The sequence below is a fragment of the Triticum aestivum genome, chromosome 4B (genome assembly GCF_018294505.1).
Source record: "Triticum aestivum cultivar Chinese Spring chromosome 4B, IWGSC CS RefSeq v2.1, whole genome shotgun sequence".
In the NCBI taxonomy this organism is placed as follows: domain Eukaryota; kingdom Viridiplantae; phylum Streptophyta; class Magnoliopsida; order Poales; family Poaceae; genus Triticum; species Triticum aestivum.
Genome location: NC_057804.1, coordinates 627,669,775 through 627,686,238, shown reverse-complemented (window position 1 = coordinate 627,686,238; position 16,464 = coordinate 627,669,775).

The following is a 16,464-nucleotide window of genomic DNA, read 5'->3' as shown; positions in this document are numbered from 1 at the left end:
TTAACTAGTCTCCCTTTTATTCCGGGTCATAATTGACCATGATTTTCGCAAATTAAATATATGTTATACGTTGCAAAAATAATATAATTTGAAAGTACATTCAGATACGGACCAAATGATACCATTTTTGGTGACATGCATTCACATTTTTGGTGACATGCATTCACTTCCAAGACCAGCGCCGCTCTTCCGCTCTTCTCCTCTTAAACCACCGTCGCTCCTCTCCTGTTCCAATCTAAATCTAGCGCCGCTCCTCTCCTCTTCCATTTCAAAAGTACCGCCCCTCCTCTCATGTTCCAATCCAAAACCATCACCGCTCGTCTCCTGCTCTAATCCAAAACTAGCGTTGCTCCTCTCCTCTTCCATTCAAAAACCACCGCCTGTGAGTGAAGGTGTTGTGGAGAAGTAGATCGATGGAGGAGTACAAACAATACATGAGGATCACAGACGGCGACCCTGTGAAGCTAGCTAGGATGTTGGAGATATAGTCTTGGTTTGACAACAAGGACCAACTAGCGGCAACGGCGACATCCATGACCAAATATCTGCAACAGAGCAAAGAGGCGGCGATACTCCCAGAGGGAGTCACGCGGGAGTACATAAAGCTGCTCCTATGGGCCATGGAGCAAACAGATTCACCGAATCCGATCATGAGGGAGCGGTGGTGGGAGTATCGATCCCAGATGGAGCATCCACCAGAGATTGAAGGATCGAGCATCTACAGGGTGCCGCTTGTGAGGGTGTCGTGCCAGAGTGAGCCGGTGGAGTCTTCGTCGACCGAACCCAACTACAAGAGGAGAAAAGCAGTTGGGCCCATGACGCTTCCCCACCATCCTCTCCCTCGCCGTTCACATCATCTCATGGGCGGCTGTCTACCACCGAGGAATAGGAGGGGACTGCCCCCCAGACCAGTAGTCGGACAGGTTGTGAATTTTCAGGAGGAGCTTAGGGTTGTCAGTATTTGCAGGTTGTGAATTGTGTTTTGTGTAGTGTATTTCGAGAGTACTTTCAGATATGAATGTCTTTTGAATTTCAGATTTGCAGTATTCAGCATATGAAGTATTTTATGAATTCTAGAGATCCATTTTTAGCACTTCAAAAAATGTAGTTTCGTAGGAGTATAAAACTGCAGACAATGTGGTTCTCAGAGAAGAAACTGCAAGTTTCAGTTTCAGATAAGAAACTGCAAGTTTAGTTTCGGATAAGAAACTACAACTTTCAGAGGCAGAGCATTTATATTAACATGACCTTTTCAAACAGGGTTAACATCATGTTGGAAGTTTTATTCTGGTCAAAAATGGAGCTACCAGCCAGTTAACATCATGCTGATCAACATTCATGCATAGCACATGTTCATATGATGCACAGTCAAAAAGATATGCTATTTTCAAAATGCCCACACAATGTCGAGTGTGCGAAACATAGATAAAACGAGGGACGTTGTTTTGGCAAGTGTTGGACGTGGTGTGCGTAGATGACAATGGGGAACCACATTTCAATAAAGGCAGAGGCAAAAAAATGGAGATATTTTCCCTACACGGGTGGAACCGAACCTGGGCAGAACAGCTATCGGGTAGTGTCACTTGGCCAATAGGCTAGTTCAGTAGTTTCATTAATAATAACGCACTTCCTCAGGTGGTCAGATCCCCTCCTGCGCCTTTGTGCGCTTGCTGCGACGCCGTTCTCTACCGTTGCGAACATGCTGAGCAAAGAAGAGGAATCTGGAGAGGACTGTACGTGGAGAGGCGGACAGTCGGGACCCACCAGGTCTATGGCCGTACGCAAGCAAGTGCCTCATCGAAAAAATACTTCCTCCTAATGCTATACTGGCGTTGGGGCCCACGGGTTTGTCAACATAGTTACATTTTTTAGGTGCTTCAACGTAGTTACTATAGGAGATAAATTCACAACGAAGCCGGGGAGCTGGCAGGTATCATTTATTATCACTGGGGCAGCAAGTATCAGCTGGGTTTTGGGCTGCCCCGTCTAGGCTTTCTTTTTAACATGCGTAGCCCACGACCTTGGATGGGAGGTCCATAGGCCTGTTTGTATTTTCTTGAGGGTCGTCATGTGTCGACCGGCCTATGGACCTCCCATCCAAGGTTTTTTTTTCCTGAAACATAGGCAGCCCAATTTATGTATTTTTTTGAAGAAAACGTAGAGGTATGTTCTATTTTTCTATGTAAGAATAGGAACGCCTGGTCCAACTTATGTTTCCCTTCTAGCTATATTATATATATATATCTAAATTATTTTATATGTTATTATATATTATTTTTATTGTCATCATATATTTAACAGATAATTACATATGTAAGAAAACTATATCCCACATCTTATTAACTTATAAAAGTAATTTCTTAACAATAAAATCCTGGATTGTTTTGGCACGAAAATCCTAGTGATTGTGTACAAAAGCTTGGTAAGATTTAAGGACGAATGTAATAATAAATCACTTATGATTTAAATATTTTTATAACAAAATGCTCATCCTCTGTTTATTTTTTGATAACATTGCTGGCCCAACCCAACATTATAATTAGAATCAGCCCAGCAAAATCATGTATTTTGAAAAGTGCAAATGGCCTGTATTTTTTTAGGAAAAAAATAAATGGGCCGCATGGATGCTACATTATTTTTTCACCTAGCCCAGATAATGGACTGTAATTCAAAAAAAAGATCAAATTGACTGTAAATTCTACCCCGCAAAAAAGCCTGTAAATTCTGAAAAAATGGGTTGAATACGTGCCACATTTTTGGAGGCTGAAATGTGGGCCAATAGGTCGAAGCCAACGCAAGTCGTTGTCAACTTAGTCAACAAATGATTCTGACATCGTTAGCCGTTGGATTTACCTCCAACGTCCGGCATCCATCTTCAATCTCTCGTCTTCTTCCTCCACCGCCGTCGGGACCACCTCCCGCCTCTTGCTGCTAGTAGCTCTGCTTAGCATGCTTCGTTGTGAAGCGCTACTCCACTGTTGGCCAGGCCATCCCTCCACCCCTCCACACCGCCTGTTCTTCTCCACCTACTGTCGAACCACACTACACTAGAACCAGTTAACCCTCGTACGTATACACCTCTCCGTCTGCGACTCTACTCCCGCATCTTCCCATCTCCGGCTCGTTGCTGTCCGGGGCCTTGCCGTCGTCCACCACCTTGCATGCGCTCGGCGTGGCGTGGTCAACATGGTCAACAAATGACACCATCGAAAGTAGACTGTGCGTGGAGAGGCTGACAGCTGGGTCCACGGTCGCACACAAGGAAATGCCTCCTTATTACGCTCAAAATAATGATTCCTCCACCTGACATCTGGGAGCCACCGGAAGGGCCTCTGTATTTCACTAAAAAAATGTGCCCCCACTGACAGGTCAGACCCACCAGCTATCTTCGCATGCAAGTGCCTCCTTATTACGCACAAAAAAATGAATAGTCCCCCTGCTAGCTGGGACCCACCTTAGTGGGAGGCTAACTTGTGGGCCTACTAAGTTGACGGGGATGGAGGGCTTTGTCAACTTAGTCAATATGAACGATTCTAGCTCCAATGACCATATGATGTCCATCCAACAACCATAGTGCTTCTTCAACCTCTGGTCTTCTTGCTCCAGCAGCTCAAACTAGCATCGGTCATGCCGCGTGCTCTTGCCTCCCGTGGCCGGCTGTGATGGGGCGGAGGCCTGACCGCCCCCTATTACTCCCACCGCTGGCCAGGCCATCCCTCTACTCACCCACACCCCCTGTTATTCTGCGGCGACTGCAGCCTCACACCGCAGCCGAACCAGTGAACCCTCATACTCCTCTACCCGTGGGCATCCACTGTCGCGTCTTCTCCGGCTCCGCGTCATCCCCTTCCTAGGCCTCGCCGTCATCCACCGTTGGTACTCTCGGTGCAGCATGGTCAACGTGGTCAAGGAACAACTTCCATCAGAAGAGTACTGTATGTTGATAGGCTGACAGCTGGGTCCACGACAGCCGCAAGGAATTGGCTCCTTATTACACACAAAATAATTATTCCTCCACCTCACAGCAGGGACCCACGGGACAGGCAACTGTATTTCACGAAAAAAAACGTTTCCCCCCTGACTGGTGCGACTCACCAGCTACATCTTCGCACGCAAGGAAGTGTGTCCGTGCAAAAAAAACAATTCGCCCCCCTGACTGCTGGGACCCACCAGCTACATCTTCGCATGCAAGGAAGTGCCTGACAGTCGGGACCCACCTGGTCGAAGCATACATAGCGTGGTCATTCTGGTCGCGAACATGTACGTACATATTGGTCGATATAGAGGCGCGCACGTGTTGTAGTAGAGGCACGCAAATAGCTTGTACACGTACGTACAACGTCCAGTGTGCAAGAAAGAAAATACGTTCACGTACGTACATACGGGCGTGGTCTCGAACGCCTACTCGCGCATACGTTCGACCAAGGCTCATGTACATGGCTGTGTCGAAACGGAGAAACCGCGTCATCGTCGTGTTCATGGGGAGGCAACGAAATGCGTCGTGTTCATCGGGAGGAAACGGAATGCGTCGTGTTCATCGGGAGGCAACGAAACGCATGGGAGCCAACTGGCTTGGACGGAGCAGCCGATGGAAATGAGGCCCGGCGTACCGCAGAATGGAGGAAACGGCCTTGTGTTCGACCGGCCACGTTCAAAACGGGATCCTGTTCATCAGGAGGGGTCTGGCATACCGCAAAACGGAGGAAATGGACTTGTGTTGGACCTCCTACGGTCGAAACGGGGTCCTGATGATTGGGAGGGGTGTGGTGTACAGCAAAACAGAGGAAATGGACTTGTGTTGGAGCGCTACGGTCGAAACGGGGGTCTTGTTCATCGGGAGGGGTGTGGCATACCGCAAAGCGGGACTCCACATGATATTGTTCATCTCCACCGTTGACCTCCTCTAGCCTCCATGGGCTATTGTTCATCCACCATTGACCTCCTCTAGCCTCCACCTACGACTGTTCATCCATGGGCTTCTGTTCATCCAGCCTCCACCACGCGCTACTCCATCGGCTATTGTTCAGCCCTCTCCATGGGCTCCTATTCAACCACCCCTCCACGGTCTACTATTCATCCACCTATCCACCATCTACTATTCATCCAACCCACCACGGGGGCGTCTTATTCATCCAACTTCTATGCTTGATACAACTATGCCATTAGGTGAGTTTCTTGATGAACAACTTGCTAGGGCTAGGGATAATCAAATTATTGAAACTGATAATATTGATGATAGTGATGATGAAGGTTCTCCCCCTAGATATGAATTGCATGTTGTTCCTGAGGGTTATGTTATGGATGTAGAAACTGCTAGAGATTTTCTTGCTTGCAATGATAGGTCAAATCTTAAGAAATAATTAGCTAAGCTGAAACAAAACACTCTAAATGCTAGAATGAAACATAACCCTGATTTTGCTACTTCACCTATCTTTGTTACTGATAAGGATTATGAATTCTCTATTGATCCTGAAATTATTACTTTAGTTGAATCAGATCTTTTTTATGGCACTGAATCTGAAACTGTAGTGGCACATCTTACTAAGTTAAATGATATAGCCACCCTGTTTACTAATGATGAGAAATCTCGCTATAATTATATCCTTAAAATATTTCCTTGCTCATTAAAGGGTGATGCTAAGACATGGTTTAATTCTCTTGATCATGGGTGTGTGCGTAGTCCCCAGGATATGATTTACTACTTCTCTATTAAATATTTCTCTGCTCATAAGAAACAAGCTGCCTAAAGGGAAATACACAATTTTGTGCAAATGGAAGAAGAGAGTCTCCCACAAGCTTGGGGGAGGCTTCTCCGATTACTTAATGCTTTGCCTGATCATCCTCTTCAGAAAAATGAAATACTTGATATCTTCTATAATGGACTAACTGATGCTTCCAAGGACCACCTGGATAGTTGTGCTGGTTGTGTTTTCAGGGAAAGGACAGTCGACTAAGCTGAATTGCTATTAAACAATATGTTGGCCAATGAAAATAATTGGGCACCTCCTGAACCAACTCCTAAGCCAACTCCGAAGAAAACAGGTGTTCTATTTATCAGTCCTAAAGATATGCAAGAGGTAAAGAAATCTATGAAAGAGAAAGGTATTAAAGCTGAAGATGTTAAAAATTTACCTCCTGTTGAAGAAATTCATGGCCTCAATATACCACGTAAAGAAATATAAGGTCTTGATAACCCAACACAGGTAGTGAAGGTAAACTCTCTTTTGTAGATATGATAAAGTCGAAATCACGTCTACTAAGTTTGCTAGCCAATGCCTAGATGAATTTTATGATTTTATGGATAAACAAGCAAATTTCAATGATTATGTTAGTAGACAATTGAAAAATAATTCTTATATGATTGGACGCTTGTGTGATTATAAGTCTAGAATTAAGGGTGAACTTAAGCTCACTAGTAAACATGTTTCGATGGTCACCAGTCAAGTAGAACAAGTACTTAAGGCTCAGAATGAATTGCTTGATGAACTAAATAATAAACATGATTTTTCTGTTAGAGTGGCTACTAGATCTGGTAAAATGACTCAGGAACCTTTGTATCCTGAAGGCCACCCTAAGAGAATTGAACAAGATTCTCAGAAAAATAATTTAGATGCTCCTAGTCCTACTAAAAAGAAGAAAAAGAAAAATGATAGGACTTTGCATGCTTCTAGTGAACCTATTGTAGAAACACCTAAGAATCCTAATGATATTTCTATCTTTGATGCTGAAACACAATCTGGAGATGAACATGAACCTAATGAGAATGCTAATAATGATGTTCATGTAGATGCTCAACCTAGTAATAACAACGATATAGGAATTGAACCTGTTGTTGATCTTGATAACGCACAATCAAGGAATCAACGTTATGATAAGAGAGATTTTGTTGCTAGGAAGCATGGTAGGGAAAGAGAACCATGGTTCAGAAACCCATGCCTTTTCCTCCTAAACCATCCAAGAAAAAGGATGATGAGGACTTTGAGCGCTTTGCTGAAATGATTAGACCTATCTTCTTACGTATGCGCTTAACCAATATGCCTAAAACAAACCCTTATGCTAAATACATGAAAGATATCATTACAAACAAAAGAAAAATACCTGAAGCCGAAATCTCCACCATGCTTTCTAACTATACCTTTAAGGGTGGAAGACCAAAGAAACTTGGTGATCCCGGAGTACCCACGATACCATGCTCCACTAAAAGAAATTATGTTAAAACTGCCTTATGTGATCTAGGAGCCGATGTCAGTGTTATGCCTCTTTCCTTATACCGTAGACTGGAATTAAGTAAGTTAAAACCTACTGAGATATCTTTGGAAATGGCCGATAAGTCAACTGCTATACCTGTCGGTATTTGTGAGGACGTGCCTGTTGTTGTTGCGAATGTTACTATCTTAACAGACTTTGTCATTCTTGATATTCCAGAGAACGATAGTATGTCGATTATCCTTGGTAGACCCTTTTTAAATATTGCAGGTGCTGTTATTGATTGCAACAAAGGCAATGTCACCTTTCATGTTAATGGAAATGAGCATACAGTACACTTTCCGAGGAAACAACCTCAAGTTCACAGCATAAATTCTATTGGGAAAACTCCATCAATAATTATTGGAGGTTTTGAATTTCCTCTTCCTACTGCAAAGAAAAAGTATGATATTCTTGTTATTGGGGATGTTCATATCCCTGTTGAGGTAACCTAGTGTCACTTTGAAATTTCTCCAGTTTCATGTGATTCCGAATGAGTTTGTTAACAAGACTTGATCAACCTTGTTAGTGGATTCCTTTAGATGAGCATGAGATGGATGAAGTTAGAAGGCACAACCCTCTGTACCCTTCTTTTACTTTCTGTTACTTAGAATAAATAAAGTAGAAATAGTATATTATGTCTGTTTTCTGAATTATCTATGCAATAAAAAATATCCCGAAAATAGAAGTTCTCCAAATGCCATGCCAATTTAATATGATTTTTTCTGGAATATTTGAGAATATCTGGCACTAAGAACACAGCAGGGGGAGCAAGCATCTGGCCACGAGGGTCTAGGGCGCGCCCACCCCTACAGGGCGCGCCCCCTGCCTCGTGGGCCCATGGTGGCTCCCCTCAACTTATTCTTGCACCCACACACTTCTTCCTCCTCCCAAAAAATCACTATCTAGCTCAAGCACGAGTTCTAGCTCATTTTGCTGCTGTTTTCGATCTCCTTGCTCAAAGCTCCATTCACAAAACTGCTTTGGGGGATTGTTCTTTGGTATGTGACTCCTCCAATGATACAATTAGTTTTTGTTCTAGTGCTTTATTCATTGCAAATTCTTGCTGCTTAGGTGACCCTGTTCTTGAGCTTGCATGTTAAATTTGTGAGGTCCCAAGTAATTCTAATGCATGATAGAGGCTCTAGGCACTTGTGGGAGTAGTTGCTATCAATTTTACTGAGTTTAGTTCACTTTTATTTTGAGTCACTAAAAATTTCAGAAATTTTGCAGAGGAAGAAATATGTACAGGAAAATGTATCAAGCTGGTTCTTCAAGGAAGAAAGGACCCAGGCTCGCAATACGTGAGCAAGATGATGAACCACAAAGGGTAGCTGACGTGCGGCCTTGCGAATGGCCGTCAGAGCATTTTATGGTCGAAGCAGGCATCAAGGATGAATTTGATGCATATGTGCGTAATGCTGACCTTGAGGAATTCATGCAAGATAAGTGCCCTCAATACCAATATTTAACTGATTCATTTGTGAGAAGGTTTAAATTTACATCCTCGCGCAATTCTCAGAGTGTCCTATTTGATATTTATGATAAATCATATACCATGGACTTAGAAGATTTTACTACTGCTTGTAAACTCCCGCAGTGGGGAAGTGTTAATGAACCTCGTAAATCTGAATATAAAGACTTTCGTGCTAGTATTACTGTGGGAGAATCTAGAGAAATAGCACAAGCTACCATAGGGAGCATTCATTTTCCTGCTACACATTATTTTGCTCTCTTCATTGGTAGATGCATCAACGGTAAAGATGAAGCATGTCACATGTGTGTTCCTGAACTTTGTGTTCTCAAGAGTGCTGTATTAGGTGATAAACAATACAACTTGGGGGCAATTGTTGCACGTAGGTTGCATCATAATGTTTTAGCTGGAGACTTGTTTGGAGGAATTTATGCGACCCGTGTAGCTAATTATCTTGACATACCTATACATGAAAATGATACGGAGTTGCTTCCCGCTTATTTAGATTATAATGCCATGGCTAGTCATCATTTTCTTGAGAGGAATGAAAAATTCCCCCAGTATCGACTAATCATTGACAGACGTCGCGCTGTCCATATTACTCTTCCTGCTCCTGCCCTTTTTGATTATCAGGCAAAAAGAAGATATGTTATAACCAGGGAGGAGGCGAATGAGTACGAGAGGAGGACAGAGGCAGCCAGCCGCCAAACTGCAGCTCAGGAGGCAATGGCTGCTGCATCTTAGTACGACCCTAGTTACAACTTCGGATATCAGCGAAGCTACCCATGGCCATAGACCAACTTATGCCAAAATCCTAAGCTTGGGGAGTACGTATTCCTCGTGGACTTTACATTCATGTTCACACACTCATTCTACAGTCGATGCTCATACTCTTTCATTGTACTATCCATGCTAGTTTATTTTATTTTCCTGCTTTCTTCTTGTGTGTTAGATAAACCTTAAGGAAAACCAAAAAAACTAGTTAGGTTAATTTCCATGCCTGTAGTAGTAATAATTAAAATAAAAAACTCAAAAAAAAAGATTTCTCGTTCTTCTTTTTACTTGTTGGGAGCTTTCCCTTGTAAATAGTTTTATTTCTTTTGTTTTCCTTTGGGGGTTGAGAGGAGAAGACCATAATGAAAATGTCTAAGTGGCTCTCATATGTGTAATTGATTTACTTTAACCAAGATCCCATATTACTTTGTCTTCTCTCTTGAAATGAATGCTTGCAGATCTCAGCTTAGTCCAATGCACATGCACTATTATTATTATACACACCGTTTGGTCGTGCAAGTGAAAGGCAATGATGATGATATATGATGAAATGATTGGGATAAGAGGAGCTGGTATGAACTCAACCTACCTTGTTTTTGTAAATATGATTAGGTAATCGTTCCTGATTCAGCCTATGAATAAACATGTTTGCAATGACAATTATAGATTATAGTTGCTCATGCCATGCTTAATTAGCTATGAGTTTATAATGGTTTACCTTGTGTGCCAACATGCTATTAAAATGGTTGTGATGTGGTATGATAGGGTGGTATCCTCCTTTGAATGATTTGAGTGACTCGACTTGGCACATGTTCACGCATGTAGTTGAAACAAAATCCACATAGCCTTCACGATATTTATGTTCATGGTGGATAATATCCTACTCATGCTTGCACTCAGTATCTATTAATTTTAATGCATGTTCATGGCTGTTGTCGCTCTCTTAGTTGGTCTCTTCCCAGTCTTTTTCTAGCCTTCACCTGTACTAAGCGGGAATACTACTTGTGCATCCAAAGTCCATAAACCCTAAAAGTTATTCCATATGAGCCCATCATACCTTCCTTTATGCGGTATATACCTGCCGTTCCAAGTAAATTTGTATGTGCCAAACTCCAAACATTAAAATGAAATTCTGTTTTGTATGCTCGAACAGCTCATGTATCAACTAGGGCAGTCTGTATCTACCATGCTAGGCGGGTTATTCTCAAGAGGAGTGGACTATGCTCCTCATTCATGAGAAAATGCCTGGTCATCGGGATGCCCAGTCCCATGCTCAAATCCAATCAAAATAATTAAACAAAAATCCCCAAGGATTGTTGTTAGTTGGAGGCACCCATTGTTTCGGGCAAGCCATGGATTGATGCTTGTTGGTGGAGGGGGAGTATAAAACTTTACCCTTCTGTTTGGGAACCGCCTATAATGTGTGTAGCATGGAAGATATCGAGATCTCATAGTTGTTATGTTGACAGTGAAAGTATACCGCTCAAAATGCTATTATCTCTGTTTTAAAAATCGAGCTCTGGCACCTCTACAAATCCCTGCTTCCCTCTCCGAAGGGCCTATCTATTTAATTTTATGTTGAGTCATCACCCTCTTATTAAAAAGCACCACTGTCATTTGCATGCATTACTATTAATTAGTTTATATTGTGTATGACTATGAATGGATCTCTTTTACCATGAATTACAATGTTTAGTCACTCCTTGATCTTTAAAGGTGCTCTGCATTTATGTTTTGTGGTTTCAGAAATGGCTAGCGAGATACCATCTTGTTATATCATATTATGATTGTTTTGAGGAAGTGTTGTCATCCGAGTTTTGTTATTATTGCTCGCTAGTTGATTATGCCATTGATATGAGTAAACAAGTGACCTAAGTGTTATTGTGAATATGGTTAGTTCATAATCTTTGCTGAAAACGTGGTTGCTAGCTTTACATATTTACAACAACAAGAGCAAACAGAGTTTGTAAAAGTTTTTCTTTATCACTTTCAGTTTATCAACTGAATTGCTTGAGGACAAGCAAAGGTTTAAGCTTGGGGGAGTTGCATACGTCTCCGTCGTATCTACTTCTCCAAACACTTTTGCCCTTGTTTTGGACTCTAGCTCGCATGATTTGAATGGAACTAACCCGGACTGACGTTGTTTTCAGTAGAACGGCCATGGTGTTATTTTGGTGCAGAAATAAAAGTTCTCGGAATGGCCTCCAAATCCATGGAGCAACTTTTCAGAATTAATAAAAAATACTGGCAAAGGAAATAGTGTCAGGGGGCCCACACCCTGGTCACGAGAGTGGGGGCGCGCCCTCTCCCCTAGGGCGCGCCCTCTGCCTCGTGGGCCCCCTGGATGTCCACCGACCTCAACTCCAACTCCATATATTTGCTTTCGCAGAGAAAAAATAAGAGAAGAAAGATTCATTGCGTTTTACGATATGGAGCCGTCACCAAGCCCTAAATCCTCTCGGGAGGGCTGATCTGGAGTCCGTTCGGGGCTCCAGAGAGGGGAATCCGTCACCGTCGTCATCATCAACCATCCTCCATTAGCAATTTCATGATGATCACCGCCGTGCGTGAGTAGTTCCGTCGTAGGCTTGCTGGACGGTGATGGGTTGGATGAGATTTACAATGTAATCGAGTTAGTTTTGTTAGGGTTTGATCCCTAGTATCCACTATGTTCTGAGATTGATGTTGCTATGACTTTGCTATGCTTAATGCTTGTCACTATGGCCCGAGTGCCATGATTTCAGATCTGAACCTATTATGTTTTCATTAATATATGTGAGTTGTTGATCCTATCTTGCAACTCTATAGTCACCTATTATGTGTTATGATCCGTTAACCCTGAAGTGACAATAATCGGGATACTTATCGGTGATGACCGTAGTTTGAGGAGTTCATGGATTCACTAAGTGTTAATGCTTTGGTCCGGTTCTCTATTAAAAGCAGGCCTTTATATCCCTTACACCTAGTTTGGATGTAGATATTCGGGCGTGGAATTCGCATTTCGCATTTGCATGTCCCGAATGCCGCCGTTTGGGTGGTCGAGATATTCACGCATGGAATTCAGTCACAATATCGAATTGGTTTTCGCAAGACTGTCGTGTCCCTCCGCCAACTCGCGGCATACTCGCTCGGTTTTTGGAGACATTCAGCTCACGCTCTCCCCCATGGCTTGCTTACCGCTTGGGCAGACGAGACACACGACTAAAGACGATAATCCCAGGCAGAGCTCCACGGCAGTGCAGGTCAGCCATCCCCCGCCTCGTTGGCTGGCCAGCTTTACTCCTCTCCATGTTGGTCCGCCAGGCCTCATCCTTCCCTCGCCACCACTTCAACTCCAGCCATCCCTTGCATCCCTCTACCGGCGTCCTCTCCCATTCTGTCTTAGTGCGGGAGCTCCTGTTGCCCGACCTGTGCACCATGGTTAGTTCTTCCGCCTCGTCATACTTGCACCACTCGAGCCCCCGTTTGCCAACCGCGTCGAGTAGCTCGACGACGTGCACCGGTACATCGCCACCAGGATCGACCTGCGGCGGCTCTACCACAGCGGAGGCGAACAAGAAAGCATGGACAGAGGTAACTCCATGACCGACATCTTCGAGGGCAGGGTCTAGTTCATGTCCGTTGCTTAGGTGGGAAGACAGCTGCGATATGGTACCCAAGAACTGCTCGATGAAATGACAGACTATTCGGCTCGGCGTGTTGCGACAGTCCTGGCATGGGAGTGCGGCTACATGGTGCGGATGACAAGCAGGAGAGGATCATTTGGTATGGTGGACGAGCATGCTGAATGTGTTGCCGATGGCACCAGCCAGCATGCCCAGGACGCCGCAAGCTGGTCCATGAACTTCAAGCATATGTCGCGTCCCCAGCCTTGTAGTCCATTAGCGCACCAGCGCTAGTACTATGCAACACCTGACAAGCACCTCTACCCTCCATTTGCACAACAGCATTAATCCTTGACAGTACCAAGTAGGCAACTATGGAAGTGCAACAGTATATGCAACTGATGCCTGTTTATATGTGTGTCTGCTGTATAGTCAATGATAAATTATGATTGTAATGAAACTGAGATACTCCACGCTTTTTCCATCCAAACATGAATTGGCATTGTTGCTCACTTAAGATTTCAAGTGCCAAATACATAAACATCCAAACACTAGAATTGGCATGGAAGCTGAATATCAATGTCTTGGATATTTGGCATTGGAGTCAATTCAATGCCATGGCTTTGAATATCTACATCCAAACAGAGTGTTAGTTTACATTAGGATCCCGCTGCCACGGGAGGGTAGGACAAAAGATGTCATGCAAGTTCTTTTCCATAAGCACGTATGACTATATTCGGAATACATGCCTGCATTACATTGATGAAATGGAGCTAGTTCTGTGTCACCCTATGTTATAACTATTATATGAGGAATCGCATCCGACATAATTATCCATCACTGATCCAATGCCTATGAGCTTTTCACATATTGTTCATTGCTTAGCTACTTTGCCGTTGCCACTGTTACCATTACTACAAAACTGCTAATGTTACTTTTGCTATCGTTGTTGTTACTTCCATACTACTTTGCTACTAAATACTTTGCTGCAGATACTAAGTTATCCAGGTGTGGTTGAATTGACAACTCAACTCCTAATACTTGAGAATATTCTTTGTCTCCCCTTGTGTCGAATCAATAAATTTGGGTTGAATACTCTACCCTAGAAAACTGTTGCGATCCCCTATACTTGCGGGTTATCAGAGGCCCACTGGGCAGCACGCAATTAAATTTTTTATATAGTTTTTTTATTTTCTGACATATGTATTTTCTTCTATTTATTTCTGAGTAGTTTTTTTGCTGTATTTAGAGTTTCTTTGTGAATATTTTCTCTTTAGGTACAAAAAATTTGAATAGTTTAAATTTGAATTATTTTAAATTTGTGTGAATCACTAGTTCGTGAATAACTTAACTTTAAAATAGATTTTTCAGTGATTATTTTTTCTTATGCTTAATATAAGTGTGTTTTATCATTATATTCGAATTGGTAATACGTCTGGAGTTGTAATTAATAAGGTATTAAAATTTTGAATAGCCAGTGTAACAAATGAGTTTTCATCCGAAACCCTGATACTTCGAAAGAGATTGTCCAGTTTGTACATGAAGTGCATCTAGTTTTTGTCGTAACCCTCTCTACTTTTTTGCACATTCTATGAGGGTGAAATGATGATACCATGCCAAGTTTCAACCTATTCAGAGTTCATTTTGTAGTGCTTTTCAATTTTAGGGTCATTTAGCTCAAAACAAATCTGTAAATGCATCGGAAATAGCAAATTATGTCAGAAAGGGTTGAAAGTTGATGACGTGGCTTTGAATGGTGCATATGAACGCAAAAATGTCCAGAGGTTTAATAAGTTATTAAAATTTTGAATAGTCGGTGTAACAGATGAGTTTTCGTCCGAAACCCTGATACTTCGAAAGAGATTGTCCAGTTTGTACACGAAGTGCATCCAGTTTTTGCCGTAACCCTCTCTACTTTTTTGCACATGCTATGCGGGTGAAATGATGATACCATGCCAAGTTTCAACCTATTCAAAGTTCATTTTGTTGTGCTTTTCAATTTCAGGGTCATTTAGCTCAAAACAAATCAGTAAATGCATCAAAAATAGCAAATTATGTTAGAAAGGGTTGAAAGTTAATGACATGGCTTTGAATGGTGCATCTGAGCGCAAAAAAAAGTCCAGAGTCGTAACAAGTTATTAAATTTTTGAATAGCCGGTGTAACAGATGAGTTTTCGTCCGAAACCCTGATACTTCGAAAGAGATTGTCCAGTTTGTACACGAAGTGCATCCAGTTTTTGCCGTAACCCTCACTACTTTTTTGCACATGCTATGCGGGTGAAATTATGATACCATGCCAAGTTTCAACCTTTTCAGAGTTCATTTTGTAGTGCTTTTTAATTTCACGGTCATTTAGCTCTAAAAACAAATCAGTAAATGAATGAAAAATAGCAAATTATGCCGGAAAGGGTTGAAAGTTGATGACGTGGATTTGAATCGTGCATATACTTTGAAAGAGATTGTGTACAGACATGTAAAAATACATTGATCAGTACCGCCTTTCAGCGAGAAATACATCAAAAATACATTGATCATCAATTATCTTTTTGTGTACAATCTGTATTGTCAATATGAGTCCTCACCGGTTTAGAAACCGGAGAAAACTCATATTGTGGCCACAAATTCTACACATAGAGTTTAATGAAGGCCAAGTGGTTGTGATAGTTTGAGAAGTAACAAATTTAAGGTGGTAAAAACTCTGTGAGCGGATCGAGGTGGGACTAAAAAACAGCTGCAGAATGAATCAACTAGAAACCTCTAGTACCGGTTTGTGGCACGAACCAGTACTAAAGGTGCTGGTGGAGCCCCAGCCTGACCACAGCCTGCCACAGCCTCTTTAGAACTGGTTCGTGGCACGAACCGATACTAAAGCTTAGCCAAGAACCGGTACTAATGAGCTCCGCCCCCCTAGCCGATGGGACCGGCACTAATGATCACATTAGTGACGGTTCTGTTACAAACCGGAACTAATGTGCTTCACATTAGGCCCTTTCTCTACTAGTGAAATGCCAGAATAGAGGGGAGAGCCTTGTGACTAGCATCTTCAGCATCTTCAGCTGTCTTGCAGCATTAGAAGAGTGTAGACTACCATAAAGTAAAGTAGTAGTAGTGTCATCAACCTCGCCCAGAGATCCTTCCTCGACTACCTGCGAGAAAGCAATCCTAGAGCCATACTATCCATTTCTCATCTCAAGTATCCAGTTGTAGTTGTATCGATCTGGATACAACTCCAAGTGTCCGTTACCGTAGGACATCCTATCGATAGATGTCTTCTTCCCTGTAGGGGTGCACCAACTTACCCACCACGCTCGATTAACTCCGGCCGGGCACACTTTTTTGGGTCATGCCCGGCCTTGGCCAAATGAT